This window comes from Vombatus ursinus, unplaced genomic scaffold (genome assembly GCF_900497805.2).
Source record: "Vombatus ursinus unplaced genomic scaffold, bare-nosed wombat genome assembly UNPS02009835.1, whole genome shotgun sequence".
In the NCBI taxonomy this organism is placed as follows: Eukaryota; Metazoa; Chordata; class Mammalia; order Diprotodontia; family Vombatidae; genus Vombatus; species Vombatus ursinus.
This window is the reverse complement of record NW_020949613.1, coordinates 9,673,364-9,689,201: the sequence shown is the minus strand read 5'-3', so window position 1 is coordinate 9,689,201 and position 15,838 is coordinate 9,673,364.

Sequence of the window (15,838 nt, the reverse complement as noted above, 5' to 3'; positions counted from 1 at the left end):
TATATGATCATTTTTAATAAAAGTCTCACAAAAGACAAGATAAAAGTCATTTCCCCCAAAAGAGGTTTTTGAGTCTGTCCTCAGTATCCCACACACAGTCATTTCAGTGAACCGGATACCTCCAGTTTCTGCTAAAAAATATCTAAATAAACAAAGATCTTTGAAATTTGGCCATCAGATACCTGATGAAAACACTAGATTCATATTTATTATCTGGGATGTGAAAATAAAGAGAAAGAGACATTTTATTTAGATTATTTCTTTCAGAACAGACAGACCAAAATACAAGATCTGTTCAGGGAAAATGTGCTGTGTAGAAATAATAAGTAGCTAGGTAGAAAAAAATAGCATTCAAAGTAGACACAACTGTCTCCTGTAGAGGCCAATAATTAAATTTCTTTTATCTGGTGGAAGAAGCACTGTCAGCTTCCTATAATGAACTCAACAGCACCTCGAGGCTTTTTCATCCTAGTACTTTTACTGTCATGCATCAAAGCTGAACTTATAGAGCCCATGTACTTTCTGATTGAAGGGAACACTCTGCATATTATGATTGGATGTCATGTAAGTCCTCCTTCGAGTCCCTATGCTAGAGAATCTTCATTGTTGCTTAAATTCTCTTATTAACAGAAATCATAGGAGAGAAAGAAAAAAAAATCTCCCTGACAAATTTTCAATACCAACTTGACGGAAAACACAACAAACAGAGCTGATGATATTAGCTCTGTCATTAGATCCCAGTTAACCACATAAGAAAGACAGAAAAATTCTAAATTATGCTAAATTTGCAGTTGTTCATCTCATGTAATTCTGAGAACTAGGCATTGTAGATAAAAAATACTGTTCATGAATTTTTTTTTAGGCAGTTGGGGTTAAGTGACTTGCCCAGGGTCACACAGCTAGTAAGTGTCAAGTGTTTGGTCTGAAGCCAGATTTGAACTCAGGTCCTTCTGACTTCAGGGTCAGTGCTCTATCCACTGTGCCACCTAGAATGTTTTTTTTTCATAATGAAAGCATGTAAGTATTACATTAGACTATAGTTCATTAAGCGATACAATGAGAAAAAAATAAAAACCATGTCACTGAAAGGGGGAAAAAGGTTTTTTTTTTAAACTACATTTATTCAACAACTGCTTCCAACCTACCCAACAATTACCCAGAAAAATGATTAGCTTGTTTTTGGAGGCAAAATGATTTTTCTGGACTGCTGATTTGTTTTAGTCATGTCTACCTCTTTGTGACACCATTTGGGGTTTTCTTGGCAAACATACCAGAGTGGTTTGCCATTTCTTTCTCCAGCTCTTTCTATAGACGAGGAAACTGAGGCAAACAGGGTTAAATGACTTACCTAGCATCATATAGCTAGTAAGTGTCTGAGGCCAGATTTGAACTCATGAAGACGAGTCTTCTTGATTCTAAGCCTAATGTTCTATTCTATTGCAACACTTTATTATCTGCAAGGACAGTGAGAAAGAGTCTTGGGATAAAAACACATCTTTACCTTTCATCCAGCAATAGCACTTCTAGGTCTATATCCCAAAGAGATCATACAAATGGGAAAAGGACCCACATGTACAAAAATATTTATAGCAGCTCTTTTCTAAGAATTAGAAATTGAGAGGATGCTCATCAATTGGGGAATGCCTGAACAAATTGTGGTATATGAATGTAATGGAATACTATTGTTCTATAAGAAATGATGAGCAGGCTGACTTCAGAAAAACCTGGAAAGACTTGTATAGTCTGATGTGAGTGAAGTAAGCAGAACCAGGAGAATGGTGTACACAATAATAGCCATGTTGTGCGATGACTAATATTGATAAACTTAACCCTTCCCAGCAATACAAGGATCTAAGACATCTCCAAAGGCCTCATGATGGAAAATGCTATCCACATCCAAAGAAAGAACTATGGAGTTTGATGCAGATCGAAGCATACTATTTGCTATTTTTTTCTTCTGTCGAGTTTTGTTTCCTCTTTCTGGTGGCTCCTCCTCTTGGTTCTAATTCTTACTTACAACATCACTAATGTGAAAATATGTTTAATAGGAATGTATATGTATAGCCTATATCAGATTATGTGCCATTTAGGGGAAGGTGGTTGGGAGGGAGGGGGAGAAAAATTTTAAACTCAAAAGCATATGGAAGTGATTGTTGATAAATCAAAATAAATTATTTAAAAATAAATAAATAAATAAATAAATACTAAAAAATAATAAAAAAAAAAACCAAAAAACAAAAAACCCCACATCTTTAAACTGCTGGCTTAAAGTCAGGATTTGCAGTAGCCAAGCAATAGAAAAAACCACTTCTCCCTTAGCAATAGTTCTATGAAAGTTACAAATTGATTGCTTCAAATTAGTGCTGCCTTTCTCAAGGTAGGTGTATACTGGTGTGAAGGGTCTCTGAATTACCTGCATTTGCACATCATCACTTTGAAATGCTTATATGTATCTAGTCCCCTAGATCGGTGGATGATCCCAAGTAGGAATTTTTGAATCAAGAGCAAATACTGCAAACCCCAATGAGACAAGGGACATTAAGGATATCTCCAATTCATTATGGGTCCCAAGATAATATGAGGCCTCTGCTGGGAAGGATGTGATTGGTGCCCTCTGATCCCACCTCTCCATTGGGTAATTTTGGTAACTTTCTACTTTCCACAACTATTCTTAATAACTAGGTTCTCAAGTCATTTATTTCTTCACAATTAGCATTCAGGAAGCCTGATTAATAATAACTGAGAGAAAGCAGGTACTTTTTGAGAGGGAGTTGAAAAATTTTAAACTAATTTTCTCCTCCTAAACAATCCCATAAGAAAAAGCTTCAAAAATACCGTGTTAGAGATAGAAAGGACTTTAGGGATCTCTGCCTAGGAGATACTGGGTCTTCCCAGAACCAGTCTCAGATTTGGAAAGAGGAATCATCAGAGATAACTGCTGCATCCTCAGGAAAATCTTGCTTTTCTTTTCATCTTCATCATCCTGTAAGCAGCTCATCTGGTCACAACTCCAAGCCTTTCCCACCCTCAATGGGGCAGCCCTATTGATGCTCTGAATATGCCTTCTTCCTAATAGGAGCACAACTACAATCAACTGCCCTTTCCATGCAGAGGAAGGGTAGTTGTCCTTTTACTTAGGCAGTTACCCATGTTGGGGCAAAGCCTCTGTCTACATTTGTCTACTTGCGGTAGGGCTCTGATTGAGTATTCTCTATAGAAAATGTACCTCAAAGATAGGACCACACATCGGGCTTGGCATACATTATTTGGATTGGTGACTTGGAGAGAACCAAATTCACTTACTAATTGTTTAATCCTCTCATTGATCCTCACAACCAAAATGAATGGGAATTTTATCTAATTAGATGTCAAGTTATTTGAATGTATCTTTATCCTGTAGATTTCATTTATCTTGGAAATTTTGAGCTGTTTCAAGTGAACCTTTTCTAAGAAATTGGGGAGTTGTGCAGAGAAATGGTGTTTTTTGGCAGCATTTTGAAAGCCTAGCAGATACAAATTCAAGTTTTGACCACATTCTACAAAAGGTAAACTATAACATAGAAAGTACCATAGTGACATGTTGAAAAAAAATAACATTGTGCTTGATATGGCAATATAATTAGAATCATGTGACCTTGATTTGAATCCTAGTTTTGTTACTTATTAGCTATATGATTTTGGGCAATTCACTTCAACTTTCTTGGTATCAGTTGCCTCATTTGAAAAATGAAAGGATTGGACTAGGATTTGTTTTAATTGTAAAATGCCTTTGTGATATTAATACTCCCTTGAAACTGGTTTGGATCTGGATACCCTTGTACGTTTATCAGTGTAGATACAACTTATTTTCTGCCTTTCTTTCCCTCACCCCCTGCCTCCCTGCCTCTCTCAACCCAAACCTAAGGAAAATATAAATCATTTCGGTAGGGGTTACAGTAGATAATTTGCCACGGAAATGTCTATGCATTATTAATATTATTTTTAAGTTATTCTTTTTCCTTTAACTCTGTTAGCTTAAGTGCTTTGCACATAATAAATTCATTCATTCACTAGCATTTCTGTGATGCCCTTTTCTAAAAACAATTTGTTTACTTTCTCTATGCCTTTCTAGCCTATTCTGAATGTTTTTCTCCCATTCATGGGCTATCTCTTTACTTATTCTTTCTGTTATGCAAACAACAATCTATGAGTAGGACAAGCTGCTCAACTGGGGGGACCCAACTGGCCATTTCCAATGGGGCAATGAAGCCTTGTCTTGCCTTTCCTCCTTCCTCTTCCTCTGTCCACATAGGGCATCATACCCTTACCTGTGGGTGCTCTACCCAAAGGAATGTAAATTTTGATAGCTGAAACCTTACAAGATACCTTGCGGATTATGGGCTAGATTTCTTTCTTAAGGAACATGCCTTAAACCCAAACCACCCTGTCTCTCATTGATTGATCAACAATAGACCCCAGCCTATTGAGCCTATGAGCAGCCCCACCTGCTCATTGTTTGGGTCTTGATGGCTCAGGGTGAACATAAATAGCAACTGTGTCTGTTTTTGGCCAGAAACTCTGAAGGTCTTCCCCTCCCAGATTTATTATTATTTTTTTTTACTGAGGGCATTCTTTGCTTCATTTCTTACCTAGCCTTAATCATGGAATAGTTGTTGCTTCAGTCAAACTGAGACTTGGAAAAAACTTTAGCTTAAAAAGGCCAAGGTCTCTTACTTCATCTAGGGCCATCTCTACTCATCTAGACCTGTATCGTGCTACTGGGCCCAGATGGCTCCAGAGGAGAAAGTAAGGCTGGTAACTTTGCACAGCCCTCCTTCATTCAAATCTTATCTACTTGTGAGTCATGGCATCACTTTCCTGATGTCATGGTCCTCTTTGAGAATGAAGGACAAACAACAATAACAACAACATAAGAGTTAGAGCTTCTTGGGTAATATATTTGAGCTTACTCCTCTAGTTCATTTCTATGTAATTACATTTTCATATTTTACACAATTCTTCTTTTCTATTAAGGATTTAGTACATTTAATTTTAATTTTGTATTATGTAGCTTTTCACTTTTTGAAAATATAAAGTTGATGTATCTTAATTTTATATCATTTCATTTTTAAATACAGTTTCCTCCTCTAATTCCCTTGATTGGAAAATAATCCATTAAAACAAAGAATAAAAAAGAAATAGAAAGGAAAGGGTTCATAAAAATGAACCAACACATCCACTGATGGCATTTGCAATTTTTGTTCTGTCATTTTCAGTCACATCTGACTCTTTGTGACTCCATTTGGGGTTTTCTTGGCAAAAATACTGGGGTAGTTTGTTATTTCCTTCTCCAGCTTATTTTATAAATGAGGAAATGGAGAAAAATAGGGTTAAGTGACTCACCCAGTTCAAAACTGAGGCTAGATTTGAACTCAGGAAGATGAGTCTTCTTCACTTTAGGCCTGGTACTCTATCCACTGCACTACCTAGCTGCCCTTGAGAACAGCCTCCTTCCTTACCCCTAGGATTGCCCACAACACCCTGAAAGTTTTAATGACAATCACCTCTTGGGAAACCCCAAACTATCAGCTTGGATACAGCTTGGGAGAATGTGAAAAAGCACAGAGAGAGTGAGTCCAGAAGGAAAGAAGTCAGTGACCTACTACACACTGTTGTTTGTCATCATGCATATTATTTTCCCAGGTCTGCTTACATTATTCCACATATTTTCCTGTAAGTCTTCCTATGGTTCTCTAAACTTTTCATATTATTAGTTTGTTATAGAGCAGTAAAACTCTATTACAATGATGTATCACAGTCTGCTTCTCCAGTCTCCAAATCAGGGTCATCTAATTTATTTCCAGTTATAAAGACTTTTGACAGGGGCAGTTAGGTGGCACAGTGCATACAGCACTGGCCTTGGAGGACTTGAGTTCAAATCCGGTCTCAGACACTTACTATCTGTGTGACCCTGGGCAAGTTACTTAACCCTGATTGCCTCCAAAAAAAAAAAAAACATAACATCTTCTAAATGGGAATAATAAAGTGTGTGTATTTCTATGTATTATATGGAATCATTATCAAAATAGACTGTTCTAGGGCACAAGAAAATTACGTTTATTAAAAAAATCAGCGATAATAAACATATCCTTTATATACCATGATGCAATAAAATAGAAATCAATACATCAAAAACAAGCAAAACATATAGGTCTAAATTAAAATTTACCTTTTTAAAAGAATATCCTAAATCTCAACTTAATAACATTTTGAATGAGCGGGCAAAGAACAGATTATAGTAAAAGTAACATCTATTTGAAAGAAAATGATACCAATGAGACAACATATTAAAATTTCTCTCATGCAATTAAAGCTATTCGGGGGCAATAAAAAATGTATACATCTATGATAATAATGTACACTTGTACTAAAGGCACTTTTGATGAAAATATGAGAAGACGACAGATGGGGCTTAGAAAACTTTATGTACATTTGTATACGTATGTAAGTGCATATCTACACATATGTATATATCTATAAGCACTTCACATTTTCATAAGCATGTTGTTGATAAAGGTACGAATAATACAAGATTATGCTATGATATATTTTTCATAAAAGAAAGCAGTAGAGCAAAAAAAAAAACACTTCAAAGTCTTGTTTCTAAGAAAGTATTTCCCTTCCTTATGCATATGTTAAGATCATACAAGTGTTTCTGATAGATGGCAACAAATGAAATTACTGTGTAACAATGCTCAGAGAATCAGTATCAAGTGAGGTTTAAAATAGGGAGATATGTGCTCACAAAAGATATTTGGCACTATCGTGGCCCATGTTAAGAAGAAAATCCAAATAGAAGAAGGATCCTTCAGATACAGAGGTCCTTTAGGTGCTCCTATTTGAAGATAACATGGTACTGATTTTATTAAGTATTGAAATATTGTAGAGGTACCTTAATGACATCGATAGTAATCAGTTTGCTGTTGTTCAGTCATTCAGCCATGTACAACTCTGTGACCCCATTTGGATTTTTTTTTTTTTTTTTTGGCAAAGATACAGGAGTCCTTTGCCATTTCCTTCTCTAGCTCATTTTACAAATTAGGAAACTGAGGCAAACAGGGTTGAGTGATTTGCCCAGGGTCACAGAACTAGTAAGTATCTGAGGCCATTTTGGAGCTTGGGTCCTCCTGACTCTAGGCCCAGCACTCTACCCACTGTGCCACCTAGCGGCCCCAGCAAGAATAGTAGATAAAATTTATGTAGGACTTTAAGATTTGCAAAGTAGTTCACACAGGGGAAAAAACAAAAAACAAAAACCTGTGCATATGGCGTGGATGGACAAATGCTCAAAATTGTACTGGAGAAGAGAGCAAGCTGGCTCACATCTGGGAAATTGTGCAGTGCTTTCATTAGTATCAGGCTGTTCCTTGACATAAAAACCCAATTTTAGAAAATCAATATTCTTCCTGTGATTCTGTATGACTGTGAATCACGGGACACCACAGTCTCCAAACAATCAAAATTGTGGGTGATACAAAAGCTAATGGAGTGCTATATAATATGAGGGCATAGACTATGGTGTATTACCAATGATGACTTTCACATAAACAGTAGCATAAATGTTATCTAGGAGATGTCTGTTTAGAAAAGGTCACAAGTGAGAATGAGAGAAGATGGACAGGCTATATGCTCTACTTTTTTCTTGTATAATATTAAAATACCTGGAGGAAGGTCTTGGAAAATTGTTTGTATGTCCTAAAGAGGGCTTATTAAGGATTTGGAAAATAGCTTCACTAGATGAGCAAGACATCATTTTATTGGGTTGGCTAGGTGGCTCAGTGGATAAAGCACTGGCCCTGGATTCAGGAGGACCTGAGTTCAAATTTTACTTCAGACACATAACACTTACTAGCTGTGTGACCCCAGGCAAGTCACTTAACCCCATTGCCTAGCCAAAAAAAAAAAAAAATGCCATTTTATTAACAAAGGCATACTGCCTGTCAACAAAAAGGATCAATGGTTTTTCTCTGGCCAAAAAATACCCCAGCAAAAGGACAGCTTTTCTCTTATAGGTTTTGGGAAGTACAGAATAAAGGACAGGACAGGGTAGATGACATCATAGGGTTGAAAGCAACATGATGTTTACAGAGCTGAGGCACAGGGAACAATATGATTAGTTGGAAGTTTGGTAATGAGGGACTAGCAATAATCCCCTCCTTCTGAGACTAAGAAGTGCTCATTTAGGTACAAGATAGTGACCTAGACTTTTTGGAGAGTGAGCCAGATATCCTTGAAACAGTTAGGTGGTGTAAAGAAATTAGGCCTGACACCCTTGCATTCACATGCATCCTCCAAGGTCGTCTAAGTCCTTGAGGCAAAAATAGAACAGTGATTAACAGAAGAGTTGGATATTTAAACTTAACCCATTACAGATCAGCTGAATCTCTGAACTAAGTTCAGAGACAAAGAACCATGAATTAAGTAGTTATAGGACAAAATCAATTAATTATAAATAAGAGAAATGAGAAAATAATACAAAATTAATTTAATTTTCTCAATTCTCCTTCCCCTTTGATCAATGACAGACAAACCTGTCTCTAATAGATCACTTATCTATAAACTAATTCTAGAAGATATTTACACAGGCATCAATTCTTCTGGTACAAACTATAGGGAAGATCCACATTGATGAGATCACAGATCCATTGAAATTATTTAATTAATTCAAAATATCAAAATTCCATGGTTAGAACCATTTTTTTTACTAGACATTCATTTTTTAATCTACCTTTTTCTTCTGAAGCCTCTATTTTCAAATAATGATACATGTACACACAAACACATAAACATCAACATCTTTAAGATCTTCAATTTCTTGCTTAGGATTTAGTACCCCATAAATATACTTAAAAAGTTCCAAAACTTCTTAGGTGCTTAAAAATTATCTAATTTTTTTCCTTCTGACCCTACAGGGATAATTAATGTCAGGAAGTGGTTGGTAGGTTTGATAAGTCCCAGGAAGTTTTGCATCACATCTCATGCTTCATGAAGACGATATATCTTTTCTTGATCATATCAGGTTGGCATATAATGAACTTAGTAACTCTTTTTAAAAATATCATTTTTTAACTTGTGGAATAAAACAATCATTCCCATAGCATAGAAAAAGAAGGTTACACATGAAACTGCAAATCTACTATGTACAACTTATTATTCCTTTTAAATATACAACAAAGTTATTGTGTAAATTTCTTTTTTTCTTCCCTTCCCCCCTCTCCCACCCTAGCAATGGCCACCATTAGACTCAACATATTTTAGTCCACATATAGTGGACTTAGTAACTCTTAAAAGGAGCTACCAACCACAACTTGTCAAGTTTTTTTTTTCTTTTGACTATTTTTGTATTACCCCCTCTCCTGATGACTCCTGTGGATCTTCATTTTCATTCTTTAGCACACAACAAGTTATTTCTTCCTCAAAAAGTCTTGCTTGAACCCCTAGGGGGAGAAAAACCAACAACAACTTTATATTCAACTCTAAGAGTTCAATGGTCATTGTTCCTTTCCTTCTTGGGAAGTAAACAAATGTTTAAGAATATGAATTCTGAGAATATCTTTGGGTCTTCTGTAAAACAGCTTAAAATATAAGAATGACAGATTTTTGGTCATGGATGGAGTGAAACTAAGAGAGGCTTGTAAAATTATATTTGCCAAGTATCATGAAAATCTAATCAAAATAGCCTTAAAATGATGGAGGGAGAAAGCTTCATATCTATATCCACCAAGCTAGAAACCTTAGATAATAATAACAAAGATGAAAGAAAATAGCAGATGAGATCCCAAGAATTTTGCAGATGACAAAATTTGAAAAAAGAACCAGTAGTAATACTATTGACTCAGTTGTCCATACATAAATACCAATAGTTTATGCAACAAGAAAGAATTAGTGACCCTAACACAAGTAGACATGTTAAGACTTAGTGGGATAAATGAAATTAATGACTGGATTAAAGCTCTGGAAGATTCTACCTTATTCAAAAGAAACAGGAGAGGTAAAATGCAGAGTGTGGCATCATTCTATATTAATAAGGTATACTAATGTCAGGAAATCTAGGATCAAGATTAGGGCAACACGACAGAGAATATTTGTGTGAAGATCAATGAAGAGATTAACAGAAAGGATTTTTGCAATTAGAGTGTTCCATAGACCACATATGTGGAAAGAAAGGAAAAATAAGAGAAGTTCAGGAACTAGATCACCAGCCTCACTTAGAGGCATAATATAATATGAGACTTCAGTTTTCCTGATACTTTCTGGAGCTATGTTGCTACCAAGAACAGAGTAACTATTTTATTTTGGACTTGCCTTAACAATAATTTCAATATTCAAAAGGCAGAGGAACAATCAAGGAGTAATTAGTTCTGGATGAGTCTTAATAACAAAACAAAAAACTGGTTGCTGAGTTGGAAATGGTGGGGACATTGGAGGACAAGTGAACATTCTCTCTTACTATTTGATAGAAAAGAAAGAAAAATCTGGGCACTATCTGACATGTATCCTAAAATTAGGAAAAGCTTCTTTAGTCCTATGAACTACATTTCTACAGGGCGAGTTAGTCTAAGGGGCATGGGAAACTCAGAAAAAATGAAATTGAATCTCAGTTCTAATGAGGGGAAAAATTGAATTTGGAAGAAATGATCAATATGGAAACTTTGTAAAAAAGATCCTTATATATAGAAGATAGAAGAAAGGGCATATAAATAAAAAAGCTTGGTATGGGCTTACAAAAGTAATGTTAGGAGTGATGAAACTCAGAATGAGCTGAGCCTGACCAAGAAAAGTAAGGACAATAAAAGTAGCTTTTTTTTGTTTTTTTTGTTTTTTAACTATATTAGACAGAAGAGGAGGACTGCCGCTTGTAATGCATGGGGTGATGACAAGTGATGACAGAGTGAAGACAAAGATGCTCAGTTTTTGTTTTGCTTCTGCTTCCTGTGCTAAGGAGAATGACTTTTTATACTGGAAATGACAGAATAAAAATAACTAAAAGGGATCTATTACCCAAGAGGAAAAGGAACTTTGTAAGTGAGTACCTAGTTTTGTTGATGGTTTTAAGTCACTTGACTCAGATGAACTCCATCATTAGGTTTTGGAAGAACTGGAAGATACAATTGCTAAATGTCAGTGATATTTGGAAGATTGTTGAAAAAAGCTATCAGATCTGAAGGGAAAATACCATCCCAATTTTCACAAAAGGTAAGAGATCAGAGTATATAAACTATGGGTCAATGAGCTTCTCTTTGATTCCTGCAAAAATTCTAGAATATTACATTAATGAGTTGATTGGTGAAATTCTAGGAAAGACAGTAATGGTAACAAAAAGCCAGCATGGGTTTAAAAATGAGTCATATCATTCTAAGTTTTTTTTTTCCATTTTAAGTGGAATTATTATGCTGATAGGAAAATGCTATAGATATGATTTATTAGATTTTAACTAAGCAACTGCTAAACTCTTTCACACCATTATTGTGGAAAAGATGGAGAAATGTGAACTAGATAATAATACTATGAGACTAGGAGTTTGATCAGATTCCAAAAAATAACATATTCTGCAAATAAGGGCTTGGCCCTAGACTCTTTAACATTTTTATTAATGATATGGATAAAATCATAGATGACATCCTCACCAAATTTTCAGGTGATGAAAAGCTGAAGGCATAGTTAAAGTACCAAATGGCAGAGTCCAGATCCAACAATATTTGGACAGACAGCTCTGGACTAAATTTATATTAAGATTATAATCAAAAGGACAAATATGAAGTCTTATACTTGGGCTACCAATCCTGTCACTAGTTGCTCTGAAAAAGACCTCCACCTGTGAAGATTGGTGAGAGCTTACTACCTACAATTGGCATGAACCACTCATCAGTACCATCTTCTTGTCATGCTGAAGTCATACCTCCTTCCTCAATTTTCTATCTCTTACTTCTACCTCTGTTTTAGGAATAGTAATCAAAAGAATACTATTATTGCTTCCCAAAAGTACTATTATTCCAGGCACCATTATTGTGACTTCAGGTGGGGGTGAGGGGTCACCACTCCTCCTTCTATTAGAATATGAATTCCCTGAGTGCAGATACTGAATCTCCATTGTGTTTGTATCCTTAGTGATTAACACAGTAAGAAGTACTTAATAAATTAATTTTTACTAACTAATTTATTCTAAGATTTTCAGCTAACTTTGCTTATAACTATCAGATTCCTATCATAGTTCCACTGCAAATGATATCTGCCCTTAACTGTTCTGTTTGCCGCTTCTGGCCACTTCTTAGGTTTTTGTTTCTATTTTCTTTATTTATCAGATTTCAGACAGTTTCCCACTCTTCTTGATTTTATTTTGCCTTGGCATATACAGAGAGGGGTCTTCTTATCACTTTTGTTGGTAATAGTAGGAAATTTGTGGGTCAATTGTATACATATGGGCATTGGCTACCTAAGTGAGTCTTGTTTAGCTACCCTCTTATGCCAATCTTTCTTCACTTCCTTCCACTTACTTTCTACCAATTCTGGACTTGTAAAGATGGTTCTGATTCACCAGGAATTCACTCAGGACAATTTGATAATTCACTAAGAAAAAATTGCAAAGTAGATTTTTTTTGTCTGTTTTATGTTGGACAATGGGGTTAAGGGACTTGCCCAGGGTCACACAGCTAGTAAGTGTTCTGTGTCTGAGGCTGGATTTGAACTCAGGTCCTCCTGAATCCAGGTCCAGTGCTCTATCCACTGCGCCACCTAGCTGCCCCGAAAGTAGATATTAAGAGACAGAATTGGAGTATAATAGTGATGGTGGCTTTGGGAGACTTAAAGAGAAGAAGATGAACTAGTCTATTGTTGGTGTTGTAAGTGGGAGAAAAAGAGAAAGATGGCCAAATGTGATTATTACCTAGCTGCAAGAAAAGGACAAAGAGAAAAATAATTCAAATGATTTATAAAACATTTCAAATCATTTAAAATGCATATTTGTCATTTTTAGTTAGAACTAATATGCCTTCAGAAAAATGGGAAATAGGGAACTATTTCAGTTTAGGAATGATTTATGACATAAAGAGAAGGTTTTGATTTTAATTACTTAATATTCATCACAGTCCTTGGCAAAGAAATGTGTTTCATGAACCAGAGTCAAAAAGGAAACTAAATGCTCATTAAGGTTAACTAGGTCAGGTGGTTAAAAACCAAGTAATTACACCAATTTCTTTTACTTTACTAGTGGATACAATTGAAAGTTATGTGGAAAAAAAGAGGTAAGAGTGTTGTAAGATAACAAGATGGGTTAGAAAGAGAAGGGAGCTGGGTTAATACAGAACTTCGGTGAGTATTATTTCTCTTCAAACCTGACTTGTTATTTCACCCTTAATGTATTAAGAACAGAGTAGAATGTATTCTTTTTCCCCCAACTCATTAAGTTGTTTTATTTTTCTAGAAGAAAAGTAAAGGAGCATTTGAGAATACAATCTCAAATACAGAAAAAAAATGAAAACATCTGTTGGTGAAAAATTTATCCCAAAGCACACAAACTTTACGCTTCAGGAAAGTCACTTCATTCCTTTGGGCTAACGTTTAGAATTATGTATAAATTGTATTACTGTATTAGCAAGCTTAGCTTCTTATTTATTCCTAGTAACCTTCAGATTAAGGTAGAGCATAGATTAGGAACAACAAGGTAGAAGAGATCTATAGAAACAGACACAGTATGGAATGACAACTCACAATTTCACAAGGAGGAAATGAAAAAGGCAGATTGCCAGTGTTAAAGCAGTTAGGAGACATTGGATATAGGATTAAAATAGACCCTGAGCATATCACTGTTCTTGAAAGACCTACTTTCATGGACCTGCCACTGTTGGCTTTGTACTTTATTTTTCCTTACCACAAATCCCCAACCAGTTTCCAAGTTTTGTTAATTCCACTTCTATACCATCTATTTCATTCATCACCTACTCACATCCCCTACTCTTTCATTTATTTCTTACTTAAATCATGGGCACCCTGGTTCTTGTATATTCAAAGTAGCCTACTAGTTACTTTCCCTGACTTAAGTTACTGTTCTCTCTAATCTATCTTCCAAAGCCAGCAAAGTGACTTTCTTAAAGCCCAGGTCTCACCATGTCATTCATCAATAAATTCCAGTGACTATTTATTACCTCTAAAATCAAATACAAATCCTTCTGCTTACCACTTAAAGAATTTTACAATCTTACTTGAACCTCCTTTTCAAACCCAGTTATATATTATCCTTTTTCATGCACTCTTTGGTGTTAGAAGGTTAGACAAACTAACCTTTCTGTTCCTCACAAATGACATTTCATCTCTTGTCCTCTCTGTCTTTTCCTTCATGCCTGGAATGTATTCTTTCACTTCCTCCTCTTAGAATCTATTTCTTTCAAAGCTCAGTTCATATAAAATCTCCTACATGAAGTCTTCTTGATCTTTTCCCCAGATACCACTATTGCCTCCCTAAATCACATGGTATTAATGTGTATTTATGCATGTGCATGTATGTATATATGTAGCCTTTTGCTAATGCAATATCCTAGAGGGCAGGGACTTTCATTTTTTTGGGTGAAAAGTAAGCATTTAGTAAATGATAATTGATTGTTTGTTTTTAGAGTTCTTCTAGATCCATTTTTCTAAGTGCCTTTCGACTGCTTCTCTCTCTATCTTGACCCTGGTATTCAGTGACCTCAGGCTACCAATTATAGCACCAGTACTCAGGTTTACCCTTTCCAGGAAGGTTTTTTTGTGCATTTCCCACAAGTCCCACCCTGGCCTTCCTCAATGTCCCATTTCCTTAGTGTGCTAATGATAGTTGCCAGAGAAGTAGCAAGTTATTTAGAGTATAAACTCCTTGTGAGTAGGGATTGTTTCCTTCCTTCTTTTTTTTTTTGTAGTTGTAGCCCTAGTGCCTAGTATAGTGCCCAGTACATAGTAGGTACATAATAAATGTTTGTTGAGAGATTGAGGGTATATTTTCTGGATAATGCCTAAATGTCAACACCAGTGCCTTATGTTTAATGTCTTAAACATGAAGGAATCTCTGTGCAGGAATTTTTAGTGGGAGAATCTCAACTACTGCTGGGTGATGAGGCATTTCAGGTAAAAGAGCCTTCCTGAAATCAGGTAGAATTTGTCTTGGGTTAACAAGAGGCATTTTCACTGTAGGGAAATGAGCAGGCACAGTGTTCCCCTTTCACTAAAGTGAGCTCAGTACCATTCATATACACAATTTGTATTCAATGAAAATGTTCTCCCTTCAACATAGGAATAAAACAAATCACATACTTAATTGTCCTTGGTTCTCTTCTTATTCAATAGGTCAGAAAGGACCATAGCAACCCACAACAGCCCATCCTTAATTAGGTGTAGACAGTTTAGTAGATTTTTGAAACCTGTCCTCCTGACTCTCTGTTGTTAATTACCTTTGACCCAACCCCTTCTTATTGTGACCAATGAGGAGTTACTGTGTCATTCTAGCAAAGTGAATATCCCTCTTCTCAGAGCCACAGCAGATGTCCAACTGTCCTCATCCTCTAACTTCATCAAATGGATTAGAGAACTAAAGTGATCAGAGTTGCCCCTCAACAAGACTTTCATTACAGAAACAAAAATATCACTAGATGCACGCATATACTACTTAATATAAACATTTTTGTCTTTACTTGGCATTTCCTATATAAAGAAAGGCTTTTAATTCTATAAATTCAACTAACCTTACAAAAAAACTCATACCTAAACTTTTCCAGACTCGTTTCAGATTGCTTCCCTTTATGTCCTCCAGGGTGTGATAGTGCTGGACTTGGTG